Genomic DNA, 15954 nt, shown 5'->3' with positions numbered 1-15954 from the left:
AAGCCTGATGGGTGATTTTTTTTTTCTTTTTGCAATATGGTTAGAGAAGACACTGTAGCTGTTTTCCCTAGATTATTTTTCTTTTAATTAAAGTTTATTGGGGTGACAATTGTTAGTAAAGTTACATAAATTTCAGGTGTACAATTCTGTAATACATTATCTGTATCTCACATTGTGTGTTCACCACCCAGAGTCAGTTCTCCTTCCATCACCATATATTTGACCCCATTTAACCTCTTCTACCATCCTCCTCCCCCTTATTTTCCCTAGATTTTAATAGTAATGGGCTATAATTCCTCTCACCAAATAGTTTAGGGATTATGCATATATTAGTCTGTAATTATCTTTTTGATTTATATCATAGACTAGTTTTTCTGCAGTGCTGTTTTTTCATGGTCGCCTGAACAGGAAACACTTGGATAAATTCTTCAATTGGGGTGTTAATCTGATCAAACAAAATAATTCTTACTTGTGCTGTTTATAGTTTGTGCTTGTTTTTGTGTTTTATAAAGAATTTTTATTGAGAGGAAAATGAGTAATTCTTTATTAATAGTGCGATTGTATGTATTCAGTTAATCATTTATGTGTTTGTGGTATATAGTCCTACTGTTATTTGTGGTTGCTGGTCATGGTAATGCTAGGCTTTGTTACCCACCTAACCATCAAAGATCTTTTAGCTCTTTATCTTCATAACATTTTTATTTGAGTGATGTGGACAAAACCATTTTTAATTATTTGAAACCTTGGAAGTCTCCTAATTTTGTACCGTGTGCTTGCTGCTAAATGAGTTCTTAAGGGTGGTAAAAGGGAACCAACACAAGGAGAAGGCTGAGTTCATTAATGTTACATCACATTCAGAATTCTTTGTTTTTTAGGTAATGAAGGAAAATACGTTGGGAAGATAGAGGTTTAAGTCATGAATAGATAAACTTAATGGAGATGCACTGGTGCACTCCGTGATCTATGTTAGGCTGCCTTATGTTAAGATTCTTTTGACATGTCAGCAGTTGAATTCTTAATGGAATTTGTTTATTAAACCTAAGGTAAAACTGCTTTATATTAAATATAATGACAGTGATCTAATCAAGTTACATGGTAAAGTCAGCTGCTTATTAACCAAGGCAATTATTCATTTGAACCAGGTACTTTGTGTCCAACGGCACACAATAGTATCCAGTGTCCAAAAAGATCTTTCTGATATAATGTATGTAATCGATACATTGTTTACAAAATACATTTTTCTATAATACTATACTCACTAATTCAGCTTCAGACTCTTTTTTTCGGGTGGTACTTGGCATCTGTTTTTTGTCAATACACTGGATTCTTGATGCACAGCTAGAGTTGGGAACGCCTCTTCTTTTTGGAAGAGTTTGTAACAGTGGTTAAGAGCTTAGATTCTGGGGCCAACTGTCCTGTGTTTCAGATCTAACACTTTGTTATTTTGACAGGTTGTAAAATGATCTGGGAAAAAAACCATAAATTTATATATTAAGAATATAACATAAGTGTATAATTATATAATGTAATTTATATATTGTATTTTATGTGTATATACATGTATATATATGTGTACACACACACACACACACACACACACACACACGGTGCCAAAAAATACATACACATTTTAGGAGATGTTATCTATGCTCAAGCAGTGGTTTGCCATAATCAGAAGGGTCTGGACGCTGATGGTAACCACTTTGAGCACCTCTTGTAATTGCAGAAGTCAAATGTGACTTGTATTCATCTTTTGTTATCGGTATATATTGAGTATTACAATTTTAATACAGTTTTCCTTTCTTAAAATGTACATTTTTTGGCCCCCCCCCACCGCTTCCCGGTGTGTGTGTACACATAATTTATATATATATATATATATACATACATACATACATACATATATACACACACACACACACACACACACACACACACACACACACTTAGTGCAGACTTGAGCATGTAGGAAGCCAGTGTAAGATTAACAGTGGTGATGATTATTAAATTCCAGAAAAGGAACCTCTTTTGGGAGGTGGGGTGCTATTACATTTCTTCTTATCCTGAGTCTTACACTTTCTCCTGTGACCTTTCTAGAATTAAATAAACAATCACTATTTGATGTTTTCAGTTTTTTGGGCTTTTCTCATCAGTGAAAGAAGATGGTCACTAGAGAATGGTAGTTTATCTGTAGTCCTCTTCTCCTGTTAGGGTCATTTGTGCGTCTTTAAAGCTGTGTTTTTCAAATTGCAGGTTCCAGCCCATTCATTAGTGGGTCAAGAAATCGATTTAGTGGGTTATATAACCAGCAGTAAGACATGTATTATAATAGAAAATAAAACAGTGCACTGAATGTAGAAAACAGTGTATTTTTTAAAAAAACATTTTAATTTTAAAAAATGCTGCAATAAACACAACATATACACATTGACGTGTATGTTCATTGGATCATTTTCGTCCCACTAAGCATATGCCTCCCCTAATTACAGGTGTCCCTCGGAAGTGGTATTAGTTTTGTATTGTTTTGCCACACTAAGAAGTGACCAGGATAGGTACCAGCCTGTTACTTCTGATGGTATATCCTGCTCTGTCCCCTCCAAGGATCCCCCTACCGTCCTTTCCATTTGAAGTGAAGGTTAGTACAGGATATTATCTAAGGAGTGGAGGAGAATAGGACATAAGCAGTGGCTTTTGAGGGGCATTAACCAAAGCTGCTTTATCAAGTAGAGTGATATGTATGTTGTAAAATTGTGTCTAAAAGACAATTTCCTCCCTAGAAAACAGTAAGACAATGACGATTTCTGGTAAATTGTTTCATAACAATGGAATTTGTACATCAGTTTTCTACACTTGGGACTTGAAAATGGAAGAACTCTGCCAAAATAAAAGGCCTAAAGATAATAAGCACAGTTCTTCTCTCAAGTTCTTGAAATTGAGTCAAATATCCAGTTTCTGCTCTGAACTGGGTATGATATATATACTAAATTTAGAAATCATGTTTTGAACTTACAGAAGATAAAGTGTAACTCCCCAACCAGTGGGTTCACTACCCAGGTGGTGGTTGCTTGTCTTTGCACCAGTGTACGCAGGCGTATCTTGCTAGCGGTGGAGGCAGAGGACAGGAGCCTATGGCTTCGGAGAACGGAAGAGTTGAATTCCTGTTTTTTATTACTTTGTTTCCCCCAAGTCCCCCCATCCCCACTGACCCAGGCTCCCCCCAGGCTACCCCAGTTTTCCTGCTCATCTCAGTAGCGTCGCTTGGCTTTTTATCATTATTTCAGTCGTGTGTACGCCCCACTTCATCATTTTCTGCCTCATGCTGTTTATCCTGTTGAGAGAGCAAGGTTTCCTGTTGTCACTTTGTGGCATTTGTTTCTTCAAAATTGTGTCCCTTTTGGTTATCATCATGCAAAAGAGCAACTTGCAGTCTTTTTCTGTAGATTTTTTTCCTCCAAAGGTGTAAGGTTTAGAAGGAAACTTGAACTTAATTGTAGTTTAGTTGGCCCAGAACTGACAGCAGTGGCCAGAGGCAGCGCCCCACCCAGCCACACATCTAGGATTAGAAGGAGGAAGATTGCGTAATTTACGTTAATTATTAGATATGATTCCAGTAAACTTGTGGTTATTAACAAGTCAAAATCACCCTTTAAGAATGAAGATTAGCTGCTTTGAGACTATTTCAAAAAGATGTTTTAGATTGTGAAGATTAGTTTTAAAAATCTTGATTAAATGGCAGTATTGTTAGCATTAGGCAATTTCTCAAGCTATTTTATATTTTATTTGAAAACAACACTATTTTGCAGTTCTGTGGGCTCTGGGATATCTACAGAGGGTGCCAAAAAATGTATACACATTTAAGAAAGAAAAAACTATTAAAATTGTAACGCAATGTGATGCTAGCATTCATTTTAGATAGATTAATACCATCTTTTGAGCCCCCCCTCCCCCGTATTAAAAGAGTACTTTAGACCGCCATCTCAAGTATGAACTTAATTGAAAAGTGGGATATGCTGTGTCAGTAATGGTCATGAAAATCAAGGTCTCACTCCTTTTGAAAAATACAATGAAGTCAGTTTATCTTGTACTGTTGAGCGATTATGGGATTAAGAGGAGAGTATATAAGTGAGCAGGAAAATATGCGTGCATTCTGTCCTCAAAATGCCACACTTGTTTCGTGAATGAGTACAGCTTCCCTTATGGAGACCTCACCAGTGATGTAGCCAGATTCCTTCTGACTCATTTCAGGAGGTGAGCTCTGTGCGGCTTTGTTATGTAGCTAGTGAAGAGGGAAGTGCAAATAAAATAACGGCAGCTTTAGTTGACCTCCACAAGTCCCCAGGTGTTGCTTTAACAACTATCATGTCAACATATAAGTTGAAAATATGCTACTTTTGTGTTTTATAATAATAAGTGATTAAAAATGGACATACAAGTCCTGGTGGTAGCAGCTAAGCAGCTAGATTAATCAAGTGCATGAAATTTAGCTTTATTAGAACGTCTTTATTGTTGAAATTCCCCTGGGAAAACTAACCTGTGAGAAATTCTAGCCCAGGGGCAAGGAGCTTACCGGAAGTATATGTAAAACACGGGTGATCTGGAGGAGGTAGGCCCCTGGCACTTCCACTACAGGGTACACATTTTCAGTCTCTCTGCCTTCCATTTCCTTCTCCTAAATTACACAAATTTTGTTGACTCCTGTACACCTGGAATAGTGACTAGTCGGAGCAGGTACTCAGTAAATATTTGTCAAACGAATGAACTTTTGATACTGGGTTTTTAAGACATCTGCCTTATCCTGGAAGATCAGCTGTCTCTTACTTACCTATCTCTTAATTTACATATGGAGAGAATGAGTTGATATTTAAGGAAGTAATCTTATTTCAAAATGATCTTGATCTTAATTTTTACAGTTTTGTCATCACTCTGCGCTTTCGCAGGTTGGGATTTGTAAGTCTAACTAAAGGCTGAGGAAATCTGAGTGCGTAAATAGCTAACATTTAATGAGTACTGCACTTACAAAAGGCCCCTTTCCAAGTGTTTTACATGTATTATTAACTCAGTCTTCACACAGCTCTCCAGGTTGTTAGAATTCACATTCCTATTTTACAGACGTGGAGGCTGAAGCTATAGAATAGCCAAAAGGGTTAGAAAGACCTGGACTTTTGGGGAACAAAACTTGGTAATAGTTTATGAATTCAGTAGGTTTATCTCATAATGGTAGAGATCCATTATCCAAGTATGAGATTTTTTATAAAGCAAGAATGATTGTAATTTGTGCTCATATCCCACAGAAGAGAAAGCTCTGTATTTGAGCTAAAACAGCTCCATTTGGGGGATCGACCAGATTTGTTTTGTGAGGAGGGAGGCAGTTGCCCTTTTTATGGTCTCTAGACACTCCATTGCTCTCCTTTATTTCTCTTCTACTTGGTGGCTGTGATGCTTCCTCACGCAGTCTTTCTCTTCTTTTTTACTGCGTACACTCTAGTGTTCCTCCCCTCTCCTTTCCCCCCTTAGCACCCCTCGGTGTTCTCTGCACTTTTACATACAACCTGAACCAACAGAATATTTGTTCTACATTCTTCTTGTCTAGAATAATACATGAAGAGTGTTTTTGAGGTCTGAGAACCAGTCAGGCCAAGTGGAAGTGATGATGCTATGAAAAATAGCATGTGACGTAGGTCCTAGGAGGTTGTCCAAAAGTGAAGAGGGCTGACCCAGGACAAGTAGTATTCCTCTTCCAGAATAAACAGTGTGTGGGTATAACCAGACCACTAGGATTAATTCTTGAGCAATAGAACCAAAACAAGGCATTGATGGATAACCAGGGGAAGAAGTCAACAATTAGAATAATTCCCCTTTTAACTTTGAGTTTCATTCCAAAGTTCAAATTTATACTTAGCATTGAGAATTTAATTTTTAAAAGCCCAGAAGTTAATTTGTTAACTGCATCATTATCAGTTTACACATAATGAGTCTTGTATTAGCATTTGATTAGTGTTATTACAATAAAAAAATAATGGCCTGGATGAAATTGCTGGAGACCTGCGCCTGGTAAATGCAGGTTTTCCTATGTTAAACTCCAAAATCTTGGGTCTTATTATGCCAAAAATGCTAGTAGCCAAAAGACTGGTTTTCGACCATGGAGTCTACAGTACCAGGCAGAGGGGGGAGGGAAGGAAGGGAGAAGAAAGAGGTGGTCTGAAAGAATTTATTTATATAAGCAACAGGCAAGGGGTGAGAAAAGGTGTAAGAGGCCAGTGGAGCCCACATAAAAAAACGGCGGCCCCTGTGGAGTGGCTGGGGGTGGCCGCCCGGAAAGCCCACGTGTAAACAAGTGGAGGAGCTGCGGAAATAGCCACCTGGAAAGCAAAATTCCAACAGGCACAACAGGAATGTGAGAAGTCTTATTCGAGTTCTTCTGTCTCTTTCACCACTATAATTTATCAGGTTGGTGCAGAAGTAATTTCAGTTTTTGCAATTGTTTTTAACCTTTTAAACCACAATTACTTTTGCACCAACTTAATAGAACATCTCAAGAATTTTTTCCTTGTGACTTTCCCCCCTTTTATCCAGATCTTCTGAAGAAAGCATCCCAGTAGAATGTCTGCATGATTTTAATGATGCTTAAATGGCCCTTTTATGTTCAAGGCATTGTCCCACCATTGCTAGGAAGGCTTATTCCTAGGTGGTGCTGTCCCACAGAGGGAAGTCCAAGGATTACATCAGGTGATGAGATGTCTTCTTCGGCCACTTATGGGCAAAGAGTGTTACCAGTCACCAGCTGATGAGGATTTCAATTTTTTTGAAGAGTAACTTCTGGAAAGATACAGGTAGCTAGTTCCATCTGTCGAGCAAGCATCATGTTAGTTGGGATTTGATTTATGGAGCTGCATAATTGAGAGAAGCAACAGGTATAACATTAAAAATTATCATAATCAAAAAAGGCAAAATATTGAACCAACTTGTAATAGTTTTCTAAATAACGGGTTTATCCCTGCTGGCAACCAACTAAAAGGTTACTGTAAGCAGTTAGACATCTAAATAAGGGGTATGTTTTTAAAAGCTAATGACAAAAGAAACAAAATTAATGATTAAAGTAAATTATAAATGTAGTTCCTGAGTCTATAAGGCTATCAAGGAGATTTTTCGATGTAAGGCTCAAAGCTTCTGTTGCTGGAGCGAAGGCGGGCCGTGATAGTCTGATGGCCTGCAGTTTGAAGGTCATCAGGTACCTGCTCAGCTCAACTGGTTTACACAGCATCAGTCACTGAGATTACTTAAGCATGAGCTGTATTGGCCATTTCTCTACAGTTTACATCAAGTTGTCTAGCTATAGTTTGTAATTGTAAGGCACAGGAAAAAATACGTTTTAGTTCCCAATAATTCCAAGTCAAAGGAAGGTAGAAAAAAGAAACGTTAGCTTGGAGAGTTGTAGCCAAATATTTAAGAAAACGAAGAATTCAGGTTGTAATCCAGTTAACAGGTGAAAAATAAAACTTTAAAGACAATTAACTGAATGCTAGAATCTGATATCCATAGTGTGTATTATTATAGTTTCTATTGAAACATAACTTTTCTCTCAAAAATCACCCTCATTTTTTATCAAATATTGCCAAATTAAGACTTTATTGCATAAGTCTAGCTTTAATAAATTAGGCCTGATTATTTGTATAAATACTGGAAAAACAGCAATTGATTATATAGGCTCTTTTAAACCTGCTCAAATATGACATTCCACCCACAGCTTTGGTAATAAAACCAGTTTCCAATTGTGTCCTGTTATAAAGAGAAGAGTTTCTTACTGAATTTTTGTAAATAACCATGTTGCCATGAAAATAATAGTACTCATGACGAGTTTCCAAATTCTGGAGGGATCAGGTAGGAAGGAAAATGTAAATGTTTCAGTATTACTTACAAAGGTATAATTTACCAAGTTGTTCTAAGTCATAAGTAACAAAAGATTTTAAAAATCAATTTCAAATAAAAAGGCATAAAAATAATTATCCTCATTTAGTCCCATAACTCTTGTTTATCTTGATCATTTGCCAGTATTTCATGAGTCCCGTTATTCTTTAGAGTTCTGTAAATCTTCATCCAGTTAAAGATAATCTGAAAATTTATTCTCAGAAACATATTTAGAGTAAGTCAGTCTTCTCCATGGATCTTTCTGAAGATGAAACATATTTGCAAAAGCATCAGAGTAAAGCAATGACTGTAAATGAGAAAAAATTTAATTAAAATGATATAGTTATAGATCTGATTATAATGCAATTGAAAAACAAATTTGCTTTTCTCTAACAACATTTTGAGATAATTATAATTACAAGTGAAAATACTATATAATGTATATAAAATACAACGTAATTATTATTTCTTTGACAAAGCTTCCCATGTAATTGTAGTATATCAAATAGACTCAATTAGTTTAAATTTTCCCTTTTATAAGGAGAGAGAGAATAAATCTTGGAGGCATTCTAGGGGCCCATTGGAATAACCCAAAGCTATTCCAGGTTAAGGGAGTCTTAAAACTTGAACCCTGGGAAGTTTGTCAAGCATACTTGACTAAAATATCATATATTATGAAAAATTAAATTATTTATTCAAAGTGACTAAAGATATCAAACAAAAATACAAGTTACCTATTGTTAGCAAAACCCTTCAATATAAAGCACGAAACTTTTAATAAAACATAGACTCTTGCTTTCTAGGTCGAAACCTTTTTCATAATTTCTTATCTAGAGCAGAACAATAAATACAGGAAAAACTGTCTTTAACAGAGTGAAAAAGAACCAAACTCTGGTTTTGCATCAACTAAGTTTTGATATTTAAATTTGCTTATTTAAATGCATTCTAATATTATTCATCTTAACCAGATATAAAATTTTGTTTTTTTAAGATTTCTTTTTATAAACTACCTATAACCTATCTAATTTAGAGTGTCTCTTATTCATTCAGAAATGACCATCTTAGGGCAATTTTAATTCCCTCAAAATGTATTCCTACCTTTATCCCAAGAATCTAACTTCACAAATATTTCCTCCTGCAAATCTAAATTTAGAAGGGAGAAAGATTCTGAATTCTGACTTAAATTAATTTTAGTAAGGGTAACACAGTTAGATTTTTTTTTTAGAAAAACTGCATGAATCAACCCCATATATTTATTTATTGTTTTAAGCACCTTTGGGTGTTTTGGGCCGTGGCAGGGTAAGTTTTGGAGCTTTGGCTTCCTATAATTTAAATTGCTTTCAACCAATCAAGGCTGGGAAATTGTTTTCTGGTGGATAGAGTGCTGCTTCTTGAGTGCCCACCGCATTGGGTCGGTGACTGCCCTTATCTTTGGAGTGGAAAAGCCCCATTCTCAGTTTCCAAAGCTGAGCTAGCATTGGTCAGGCGGGAGCCAAACACAAACACCGAATAGTAATTACATGGAATGGCCACAAGATGCCACTCCGAGGTCAGTTATGTCAAAGACTCACTGCTATGGAGACAGTTGAGGGCATCCCCTCAGACTCACCAGTCAGCTGATGGACTGGGGATTCCCTCCTTCCCTTGCGTGGTGCAGAACGGTACCTGCCGAATGTGGACGCTGAGGGAGCGATGCGTCATCACGTCCTGGGGGCTACTTATGAATGCTTTCTGTTTCCAGTAAAAACGGTGCTTCTCCCACAAGGTGTGGGTTTGCACGATCCAGGGCAGAAATCCAGGGAGGGGCAGAAAAAAGGAGGAGCACCTTGGGTCCCATAAGCCACTGGGGGGTTGTGTGGGTGTCATACGCCGTCCTGAGAGAGCAGTGTCCCTTTCTGCTTCTCCAAATCTTGGCCCCTCATTTGGGTGCCAAAATGTTCAATGAAAAATCTTTAACCTCCCACAGCTGAAAGTCTTTTTGTAAGGTTTTATTGAGCCCAAAATGCTACCGTGTTCCCCCGAAAATAAGACCTGGTCTTATATTAATTTTTGATCCAAAAGACGCATTAGGGCATATTTTCAGGGGATATCTTATTTTTTCATGTACAGCAATCTACATTTATTCAAATACAGTCATGTCATCTTCTTCTGGAACATTGTCATAATGTACTAAATGCATCGGGCTGGCTGATGATCTTAACTGGGGCTTGTTTTCGGGGTAGGCCTTATTTTTGGGGAAACACGGTGGTAGCCAAAAGACTGGTCTTGGGGCATGGAGTCTAAACGACCCGCAGCATGGCTAGGTAGAAAAGACAGCATGTTCGCAGTCCCAGAGTTTTGTGAGCCATTTTACACATCAAGGAGGGGTAAGGGGAAAGAAAGAATGTATATGAGCTGTAGGCAAAGGGGTGGGGGACGGTGTGGGGGGCCAGCAGAGTCCACCTGAAGAAAAGGCCGCTCCTGTGGTGTGCTAGGGTAGCAGTCCCCAACCCCACGTGTAAACAAGGGGAGGAGCTGCGGAAATAGACACCTGGAAATTAATCCGAAATGTCAACAGGGGAATCTGCTAAGTCTTTTGTTACAGTTCTCTTTCGCTCTCCAGCCACTGTAATTTAATTTAGAACACATCAGAATTTTTTTCTTATTAGGCTCAATACAACTACATGAAGGAACATAAACTTCTAAGGACCTCTTTTCAGGTGTATTGTTTGTAGCCCCATTTAGATCTTCATACCACTCCATAGAATTTGTCAGAAACCGGACTGTCACTTTTTTGAAGTGTCAACATGCCTCATTAAAGAACATTACTACTCTTGAGCAAGTATCAACAGTAACGTAGAAGCATTGTATCTTTGCAGGGCATTCTCCATGGGAGAAGTAGATATTTTCATTAAGGTGAGGAAATTAATCATCATTTTAGCTCTTTGGACTTGGTAAAATAGTTCCTTTTTCTCCTCATTGTAACATTTGTAAACTTATTATCAGCTCATTTGAAGGGCTGTTTATAACTTTTCCTCCATTGTAGAAAATAACTTATTAGGCCTTTTAGATCAGCTTGCTCATAATCATTGTTTACTTTACAATAGTTGATCTAAATAATCCAGTTTTTTGGTTTTGTTTGTTTTTTAAAATATTTTATTGGGGAAGGGGAACAGGACTGTATTGGGGAACAGTGTGTACTTCCAGGCCTTTTTTCCAAGTCAAGTTGTTGTCCTTTCAGTCTTAGTTGTGGAGGGCGCAGCTCAGCTCCAGGTCCAGTTTCCGTTGCTAGTTGCAGGGGGCACAGCCCATCATCCCTTGCGGGAGTTGAACCGGCAACCTTGTGGTTGAGAGCCCACTGGCCCATGTGGGAATCAAACCGGCAGCCTTCGGAGTTAGGAGCACAGAGCTCCAACCCGCCTGAGCCACCGGGCCAGCCCCTAAATATGATTTCAAGAGTTACGATTCCATGATAAGTTTTTGTTTTTTAACATGTGCAGACTTGCATTTGAAAAATTGATGTTAATATTGTATGCCCTCGAGTCAGCTTTAATGTGAATAATACAAGCTTATAGCTTTGGCCATATTTCTCTAATGTACACTGCTGCCATTTTTAAGAAAAGTGTTGTCCAGCAGACAAGTTAATGGCCTAAAAAATCCACTGTGTGCACCTCCAGTTTATTGTGGAAACAGGTTGGCATTTTCTTCATTACTAGGATACTTATAGGTTTTAAAGGCCCTGGATTTGACTGTTCCTTAGAGCTGTTTTTCCTGGTTTGTTTAACCTTATTAGTATTGTTTCATATTCTGTAGTTATATTACTACAGCATTTTATCCTTGGGATTGAACAGTTTTGGTTGGATGAGAAATAGTGTACAGGTTAAGAAGTGATTTTTCTGAGACATTAAATATGTTTTCATATGATAGGTAGTTTGTTTTAATGGAAAAAGCGTATTGACAATTTATTAGTGAATTAGGAAAAAATAAAAGTAATTATTTTGGGAAGGCAAAGACAGTAAGTCGCTTAAGGACAAGAGAATTGCTTCCTTATATATTTATATGTGGGTCTTGTTATCTTCAACTTTAGTATCGTCGTCGTGTAATCAGAAGTCGGGGAAATGCTGCCTTATAACATTCTGAGCTTCAGTTTTTCCTTCTAAGTTTGAAATGATGCCTACCCTTTAGTGATTGTTAATGAGAATTAAATGAGCGCATACACAAGGAATATATTGTTTGTTGCAATCTGCTTGTCTATTCTGTATTAAACAAAAATTTGAACTTCTAAGGCTGAAAGTCTGTTTATTAAACGAAAGGGTTTTAGTAGGCCATTGCTAGCAATAAGACCCGGCTTGGGACATGGAGTCTAAACCACCAGCAGCATGGCTAGGTTAGAAAAGACACATCCCTCATCCTGGAGTTTTGCAAGGCCTTTTATTCCTGCACTAGAGGGGAGAAAGATGTGAGCTGCTCTGAAAGAATTACACTCGCTGTAGACAGACGCGATGGGAGAAGGTGAAGTGGGACTAGGACAGGTGCAGTCCCATCTGCAAAGCTCCTGCTCTGAAAAGCTCCTGTGTAAATAGGAACTGGCTGTTGTCGCATTTTAGATAATCTCAGAAAATAGCCTAAGTTAATTCAACAATTCCAACAGACACAAAGGAGTGTGAGCAGTCTTTTGTTGGTTTTGCACTGCAGTTGTTAACTGCTTAACCCTTTGTTCTCTTCCTTCCACCCTTTGGCCTGCTGTAATTTAATGTAGGATATCTCAGGATTTTCTCCTTGTCATTTGCTACAGGGCACACCTGGGAGATATTGCAGGTTCAGTTCCAGACTAACCACCTCAATAAAGTGAGTTGTAATCTTTTTGCTGGTGGAGGGTCTTGCCTTCAATTTTTTTTTTTAAATGCAACATCTGTGGAGCCCAGTAAAGTGAATCAAGTGCAATAAAATGAGTTATGCCTGTATATGAGGCCAGTTTAGGAAGCTGTAGATATATGTAGTAATGAAAGCTCCTAACTTTATGGAATCAGGGATTGGAAATATGGGAGATAATTTGGAAATACAGTTGATGACGGCCTTTGTCAATGAATTGCTTGTGATGGAAGGCAAGAATGAAGGGACATCAGTGATACTGTAGAGAAGAGAGGCCACGTGTCTTAAAGGAACATGCACGTGTAGAGGTTGGTGAAAGGGGAACATGAGGAAATTAAGGTGCCACCACAGAACTCATCTTGAAAGAAAAACTATCCTATTTTCTAGTTAAACAGTTTGATGTAGGGTAGTTGACTGAACAGTTAACTAGTAAACTAACTGCAAGACAGCAGCTTTGAAGTTTGCATAATTTAAATTCATAGCACAGCAAAATAGCAAGTACATGCATGAATGACCCAAAGTGACAGTTAAGTCTACACCTATTAGAGCCTTTCCTCTTGTTTTCCTCACGGCTCCCCTCAAACTCCCAAACCTTTTGCTCCTGTACTAGTGTTTCACCACCGTAAGTTATTGATGACCTCCTGTTTATCACTTCATGGTGATTCTCAATTTCCTTTACCTGTGCTGGCTGAGCAGAGCTGCCTCAGATGGTGGTGGAAGTATGAGGCCGCCTGATAGTAGTACCACCCAAAGCAAAGCAGTTTGCTGTCAAATTTTGTTCCGTCAACCCCTGTGCCCTGTGTTGTGTATTCCTCTTTCAGAGCCTCATGGCCTCCTGTGGGGCTTGAGTGAGCAGATGCCAGCTGCTGGGCCTGCTTTTTGTGCCCTGGCAGTGCATGAAGCAGCTTGACAGGTTAGTGGCTCAGATACACTTTGGCAGAAAGCATTCTTTAAGCTTTGCATTGTGGTTAAGACCACTTCTTCAGAGTGGTTTTTGGCTTTACCACAAAAGGAGGTTTGATTATTATAATATGACGTGATAACAGAAAGCTAAACTACAATTCAAAAGAAATAATATTGTTTTGGGTATTAACACTCAAGCAGAAAGGCGTTTCCTTGTTCATGCAATGGTGTTATTAGAAACATTCTGGAAAGCTCTTTTCCCCATTCCGAACATGAATTTTGATCATTTTATTATTTTTATCTATTGAATATTCTCCCTTGTAATTCAGTGTCCTATTTTGCATGTTTTAAAGTAATAATGGTCATTTTAAATTTTTTTCTCTTAGGGACAGGCTTCTTTGAAACAGCTTATTAACTCCTTACTTACAAAACCTGAATCAGAGCCTTTCCTTTATGCATTTGACCTTACTTGGGCTGTCCCATCCGTAGATGTTCTGGCCTGCATTATTTAAAAGGAAAATAAAAGGCAGATGCACTGCTGAATTCAAATACCTGAGAGCGCCAAGCTGTGTGTTAGCGGTTTGGCTGTTTAAGAGATTGGGCAAACATGGTTTGATGGAGGTTAAGCTGGTAGTATGTCTGTAATTTCTACCAGCAGAAAAAAGAAGAATGCAAAACCTCTTCATTAAACTGAGCATGTGTGTGTAGATTCTTCATCCTTTTCAACTCAGAAAAAAATGTACTTTGTAGAAAATGATCGATAGTGGAAACACAAAAGTCACCAGACTTTCATAGTTCCCATTGCAATTGTAACGTATTATCCTTGTGCAGGGAAAGATCCAAGAGTAATTGTCAAATTTATGACTTATGTATATGGGCACACACACACACACACGTGTCTATATTTATATGTACGCAGTAGCCAACGTGTGGCTCCCACAGAAGATGTCTTTAGATTTCCTGAGTTTTATGTATGTGTAGTTTTAGAAAACATTTTTCTCACTTTGTACTAAGCAAAGAAAAAATTACCCTTAAAAAATTTAGTCAGGAGTCAAGCATTGAGAGTCAGGTTATGAAAGAAGGTTCCTTTTCAGGTTTTTTTGTTGACCTCTCACTGAAGCAAACCAAATCTACACTGTATCATAGTGAGTTTTAGGATCAATTAGTGCACTTTACAATTCTGTCATAAAAATTTATACCCTGGGCATTGTCTTAACATGTTAGTATCCAGAATTGAACTTCAGTTCTTTCTCAATGCAGAGTGTATGGAAAGTCACGAACATCACACTCTAGTCGCATTTGAACCAAATTTACCTTTATGGGAACTTGGGCAAGGTGCTTTCGAAGCTGATTTCCTCGTCTGTGTAATGAGAAAGATGGTACCCACCTTATAAAATTGATATGTGAGATAACCATGCACAGTATGTAGCCCAGTGGCCAGCCCTTTAGTAGCTTCTATTGCACTGTATTCAGTATGCATAGGGACCGTGTTTCTTACTTGCCATGTGTCCCAAGTGTCTAGTACAGGGCCTGACACACAGTAGGCACTTAGATGTGTGTTAAACGGTTAATGAAGGGAAACGGGAACCAGAATCTAGTAAAACAATTAATTATATCATTCTCTCCTTATTCATCTCAGTTTTAGGAGAGATAGGCAAAGGAAGCCAATTTTTAATTTAACAATAGGAGCGTTCTAATTCTAGTACAAATTCAGTATTTTTCCATGACACTGCTTTATTAGTGATTTTTTTTTAAAAAAAGCATATTCTTACGGTAGGTGATTTGCCAAAGGACCATAGTCCATCCTGATCTTTTGTCTACTGAGTAGGAGGGAAGATTGTGGGAATCTGCAATTTGGATGGAGAAGGAAGAGGCCAATTTTGTCAGGACTTACATCCTCATTGACTTAATATTTAACTTAATTTGAAGTGCATACATCCTGGCTTGGTGCAGCCGAGGACTGCAAATCACTACCTTCTAAAATTTTGATGTTAAAATAGAATTTGAAGACAATAGGAATAAAGTCCATCCTGTGATAACTACTAAACTATTGTCTGTGTCTATGAGTTTTTGTTTCTTCATTTGTCTTGTTCCTTTGTTTCCAGTTTTATATACCACATATCAGTGAAATATGGTTCTCGACTTTTTCTGTCTGACATTTCACTTAGCATAATAATCTCAAGATCCATCCATGTTGTCACAGATGGTACTGTTTCATCTTTTCTTATGGCAAAATAGTATTCCATTGTGTATATATACCACAACTTCTTTATCCATCATCTTTTGAAGGACACT

At 37.8% G+C, this 15954-nt stretch overlaps 1 protein-coding gene across 13 annotated transcripts in view; it reads left to right on the top strand.

The window, feature by feature from the left end:
* Positions 1-15954, top strand: part of RBPJ (recombination signal binding protein for immunoglobulin kappa J region) — a 201358-nt gene that overhangs the window by 139322 nt on the left and 46082 nt on the right. For 2 of the 13 annotated variants that reach the window (XM_088792600.1, XM_088792594.1), the window contains one exon: positions 12680-12732. The exons of the other annotated variants lie outside the window; for them this stretch is intronic. The gene's annotated coding sequence lies outside the window, so the exon portion shown is untranslated. The remainder of the gene's footprint in view (positions 1-12679; positions 12733-15954) is intronic. 13 annotated transcript variants of the gene reach the window in all.

Source organism: Rhinolophus sinicus, chromosome 1 (genome assembly GCF_057876585.1).
Source record: "Rhinolophus sinicus isolate RSI-liver-muscle chromosome 1, RSI-T2T, whole genome shotgun sequence".
NCBI classification, from domain to species: domain Eukaryota; kingdom Metazoa; phylum Chordata; class Mammalia; order Chiroptera; family Rhinolophidae; genus Rhinolophus; species Rhinolophus sinicus.
Note: the sequence above shows the minus strand (reverse complement) of the source record. Positions and strands in the feature narration are given on the sequence as shown.